The 5736-nt window shown below is 41.2% G+C and overlaps 1 pseudogene; it reads left to right on the top strand.

The window, feature by feature from the left end:
* Window positions 1-877: 877 nt before the first annotated feature.
* Window positions 878-1504, top strand: LOC147423574 (uncharacterized; annotated as a pseudogene).
* Window positions 1505-5736: the final 4232 nt, after the last annotated feature.

Genomic DNA, 5736 nt, shown 5'->3' with positions numbered 1-5736 from the left:
GGCCAAGATGTAGCCAGTGGCATAGTCACTGACATCAATATGTGTATGAAAGATGTTACCCCACTCCATTGAGGTGCTTTCAGAATAGGAGTGTCACCAATGCAGATTTGAGCTTCTCAAAAGCCACGTTGCAACTAGTAATTGATATAAGGGCCGATCTATCTTAGGACACATGTAGAAAAGGCCTCGGGAGTACTTATGATGGCGAATGAAAACTTGTACAACTCATGGGCTTGCCAACTTGAGAAGATTTATGATAGCCAACATTTTATCTCAATAAGTGATGATACCATAGTTGGACACTAAATGGCCAAGAATGCTGCCATGCCTAACCATCAGCGTTCGGAAAAAATGTGTCTCGGCTTAATATGGTGCCGTTTTCAATTTCAAAAATTCCGGTTGAGGGCAGGGGGGAAAGGAGAAATACCGCCCCAAAATAGAGAAAAATAGTGTAAAAACCCGAAAAAACAACCTAACTTTCTAAAATTTCCTCTTGACAAAATGAAAGAAAGGAATTTTGTATGTTTGGAAAAATGATTTTTCCCGAACACTGCTAACCATAGAGTTTTAGTGTGGCATTGTCTAATTTTGCTCTAACTTTAACGACACGCTTTACTTTTAAAAAAAGCATAAGAATGGCTAGCGGAGGAGTTTGCGCGTTAATGTTTCTAGAAGGCATTTTCCAGTATCATAAAAAGCAAAGTTTACGCGGAAAGCAATTATTAATAGCCGTGCTAAAAGGAGGGTTTAGGGTTATAAAAGGAGGCCGTGCGGCCATTTCCATTTTGTGGCATAAAACTCGAGCAGTTGCAGGTCGGTGCTTCCTACTCAGATTGTCGTCGTCAAGGTTGTTGTGCGCCTCCAATACCCCTCCACCATGGCCAACCTTAGGCAGACGCTTGCAGGTATACACAAAAGGTCTGCAGATCAAGAGGATCTCTTGCAACGTCATGATCAGCAACCGAGTACATCATCATCACCAGCAGCGCCTTATTATAATGAGAAGCAACGGCTGACTAGGCGACAGCCCAAGCTCAGGAGCAGCATCCTCAAAGACAATGCCTTCCTCGCGAAAGATGAAGGCTCTGCGCCTGTGCAACAAGACGTCGATGATGCGTCAGCTAGGGATCTGCATATTAATGAAGGCGCCCCGAGCTCTATATTAAGTAAGGATTATGGTATCCTGACGGACATGGAGGTGGCGTCCATCTTCTTGAGCTTTATAAGCGAGGTCAATAATATTGCGAATTCCAAGCTGCAAAAGCTGTACAAGCAATGATGTCGTGCTGGCTCTGATGATCATCAACAGCATCACGCCATGGCCAACGTCAACAAGCTGCCCAGTACAGCAATTAGATCCAAGCAGATCAAGCGACACATGAAGATCGGCTCATCAGCAACGTCTGAGCAAGGCCAGCATAAAGATGTTCGCCGGATCATTGAACGGGTCGCATTGACGCCGGAAGGTCCAATTAGAATCAGGCTCATTAATTGCTGCAGCTAACGTACTCGAATGAAATAAAATAGCTATAAATTGTATTGCATAATGGAGCTAGGGTTTTGGTTCTTAAGGAGGCCTTCACGTGCTGTTGACAAATTAATCATGTATAACAAGCTTACTTTGACTTGTATTAAATTAATGGCATTACTTTGACTTGGATCAAATTAATGGCATTACTTGCCTTGGATCAAATTAATGGCATTACTTGCCTTGTCGACGTAGTTTCTATCCCTGATTGAAATTCCAATATTTAATTTCTCCAATTGCAGGTTTTTCACTTAATGGACACCTAGCTTTAGATGAGATTATGGTAATAGAATTTGGCTCGCGTTTCCTCAGGCTTCTCTTAAATAAGATGATCCTGTTTATATAATTTTCTTTATTAACAGCCATTAATTAAGTGGTCCCACCGAAACGTTCTCTTGAATATTGATTTTACGTGGAAAATTTCCATATATATCGTTGTCCCACGTAGCATACGTCTTTTTCATAAAGGGAAAACGTAGTGTAGATTATCATGCCTCCATGAAACATGCATCCCACATGGGTCCTTCGCTTTCCATGAGGCAAAGCAGGTTTTGAGGTTTCAGAGCGACGAAACACGTTTTTAATGCTTAGATTAATGTAATGGCTAGATATCGACCATGCAAAAAACTGTACTTCGCATACAACAATTGTGTTTGGACATGCCAAGATTGAAGCTCTCGGACCTAGAACATAAGAGTTCGGCAAGGTGATCGTTGGCGTGCTTCATCCACAAAGAGTTCACAATGCCAAATAACAATCAAATTGCAGTATACTTCATACAAAAAGTTTGTGTACAAGATATATTTATAAGACGAAGGGTAGACTAGGTAAGCAAACCACACAATGGAAGTGTGGATTTGGAAGGGCCAAGGAGGGGTCCCAACAACCAAAAAAAGAGGCTACTACCATAGGAGCATGATCAAATGATAAAGATGGTCACCCCGAGGGGCCATGTGTTGAAGCTTCACTTTTTCTCCCCCAGATTCTTTCCAGCACGCTAGAGCTCAGTGCTTCTTGATGCTTCAATATGGCACGGATCTCTAAACCTACCTTCTCTATTAGCATAATCAACACGTTGTTGGAAAGCTTCTCTATCCTTGTCACCTGAGAGCAATTGTTTGCATACCGTTTTCAAAGTCTCCCATGACCTCTCTGTTAGAGCCTTGACTATGTAGTTGAAATTTTGGAACCAAAATAAATGCCGCTCCATGCAAACGTGTACGCATTTGGGCCCAACATCTTTTTGCAGCCCCTGTTACTTGTGCCTTTTCTCTAGTAAATTGGTTAAACTATTTTGTTTGTCTACTAGCTTACGACATCAACCAACCTCTTTTCGTAGCCCCTACTGTTTGAACGCATTTACCTGGAAAGCAATTAGCGGTAGCAGGTAGGGTTTAGGGTTATAAAAGGAGGCCGTGCGGCCATTTTCATTTTGTGGCATAAAACTTGAGCAGTTTGTTGCAATATTGCCCATCGGTGCTTCCTACTCACATTGTCATCGTCAAGGTTGTTGTGCGCCTCCAATATCCCTTCACCATGGCCAACCGTAGGCAGACACTTGCAGGTATACGCAAAAGGTATGCAGATCAAGAGGATCTCTTGCAACGTCATGAGCAACCGAGTATATCATCATCACCAACAGCTTATTATAATGAGAAGCAATGATTGACTAGGGGACAGCCCAAGATCAGGAGCCGCATCCTCAAAGACAATGCCTTCCTCGTGAAAGATGAAGGCTCTGTGCCTGTGCAGCATGTTGATGCTGCATCAGCTAGGGATTTGCATATTAATGAAGGTGCCCCGGGCTCTATATAAATTTTTTGGTGTCAATAGGCCTTAGGAGCTCCACATAAGGCTTGTTAATACCACATACGTTCTCTATCTTATGCCAAAAAATCAACCATTGGATAAGATGTATAAAAGTTTGGGTGGCACCTTGATAACTTGGATACTTTTAGATCTCTTTCTAGGGCTGTATGTAGGAATTATATAGTTTACATTTTTATACAATCTCAATATACCTCAGAGTTGTCGAAGTAAGATAGTGTTGGCAGTGTCCTGTCCAACACCCAAATTAGCGATAATGCATCTGAGCCATACAGAGTCAACCGTAGTTGTCAAGACTGCCCTATACTCAGCCTCACAACTAGAAGTGGCCACAGTAAATTTCTTCTTTCTCAACCATGATGTACATGAACTGCCAAGCATGAAATAAAAACCACTTGTGAACACCTGCGTGTCAAAACAACCAGCCCAATTTGAGTTCGAAAAATCATGTAAGTCTGGCGTAAATGATCTCCCCTTGGGATAAAACTAGCCAAGATATAAAGTGCCACTCAAGTAGTGGAAAATCCTTCTGAAGTACTACCAATGCTTAGACCCTGGGATATGCATCAATTTGCTGACCTGTGAGACTGCAAACCGAATATCCAACCTCGTGTTGCATACATAAATGAGGCAGCCAACAACAATTTGGTAAAGAGTGACATCAACAAGATCACCAACATCATGTAGACTTAACTTCAAACCAGCTTCTATGGGAGTGGCAATAGGTTTGCAATCCTCAAGTCCAAAGTTACATAGCAATGTCTCTATGTATCTTCTTTGACACAAGGCAATACCACCATCACACTGCTTAAACTGTATGCCCAAGTAATGATGCAACAACCCCAAATCTTTCATCTTGAAAGTAGCATTCAAATTAGCCTTGAATTCAACAATATGTGCCTCATTGGGATCAATGATCAGCAAATCATCCACATAAAGAACAAGCATGAGAAGTACATTGCCCTCATTCTTGACATACAATGTGCTTTCTATTAGACTGTTACAAAAGCCTTGTTTGACCAAATGAGTGTCAGCCTTCTCATACCAAGCACGAGGAGATTGCTTCAATCCATACAAATCTTTGCTACATTTTCACACCTTATCCTCTTGTCCTTTCTTGACAAAACTGCGAGGCTGCGTTACATAAATTTCCTCAAATATGTCACCATTCAACAAAGAAGTAACAATGTCGGATTGATGTACATCCCAACCAAAATGAGTTGCCAAATGCACATACAAAATGCACAGTGGTCATACAACAATTGGGAACAAAAGTCTCTTCATAATCTATACCTTTTTTCTGTGCATAACTCTTTGCAACAAGTTGAGCCTTATAGCGATCAATCTCACCATCCGGCTTGTGTTTTAACTTGTAAACCCACTTTGTTCCAATTGCCTTTTTTCCAGGAGGCAATTCACATAAAGTCCATGTGTCATTTTCTATAAGTGCATCATATTCTGATTGCATGGCAGCCATCCAATTTTTTTTAATTATGTGCTTCATCAAAAGACAGAGGTTCCTCAACATAATGTAAGCTAGACACAGCCAAAGCATAACAATCTGTTCCATAAGATGCATGGCGAGAGCTTGAACAAGTGCGACTAGACAAAGGTGCATCCAATTTACTATCATGCAATGTATGCACCAGCCATTTTGGCAATACCTCTATCCTGCCCATTGTCAGCCCTTTCCTCATCAAGTACATCATGTACATCTGCATCGGTAATAGGATGATGCATAACACTTTTTGAAACCCCCATAGGCTATACATTTGCCTCATTGGAGTTTACATTTGAACTTCCACCACTAAAAAGAGGCAACAAAGTGTCATAAATGTCTTGTGAGCTTACATTGTTGTCTCTGGTACATGACAGCAAGGGTTGAAAAGAATGCTTTGTTTGTGGATGATACAACTTGTAACCTTTTCTTTCAGCACTATAACCACAAAAATACATTTGATAGCGTTATCATCCAATTTTCTACAATATATTTGTGGCACCAAAGCATACGCCAAACAGCCAAAAACATGCATGTGCTCAATAGATGGCTTTCTATCATGCCATGCTTCATATGGAGTCATAGACTACAATGCTTTTGTAGGACACTTGCTGAGTACATAAGTGGCACACATGACAGTCTCGAGCCAACATGAATGTGGTAAAGCTTGACTTTTGACCATACATTGTGCCATCTTCATAAGAGACTTCTTTTTCCTCTCAGCAACACCATTTAATGGAGGTCAAAACGAACCTGAATCAAAAATCTGGGTAGACTAAGCTTTAAGAGCTATCCCAAAAACAAAATCAACCTGCCAACACTCACCAAAGCGAATGCTTAGAACTGAATACGTAGAAACCTTTCCCTGATGGCCATTTTTGAG

The sequence above is a fragment of the Adiantum capillus-veneris genome, chromosome 26 (assembly GCF_014529385.1).
Source record: "Adiantum capillus-veneris isolate H3 chromosome 26, ASM1452938v2, whole genome shotgun sequence".
NCBI classification, from domain to species: Eukaryota; Viridiplantae; Streptophyta; class Polypodiopsida; order Polypodiales; family Pteridaceae; genus Adiantum; species Adiantum capillus-veneris.
The sequence above is the reverse complement of the archived record's forward strand: the minus strand, read 5'-3'. Positions and strand labels throughout refer to the sequence as shown.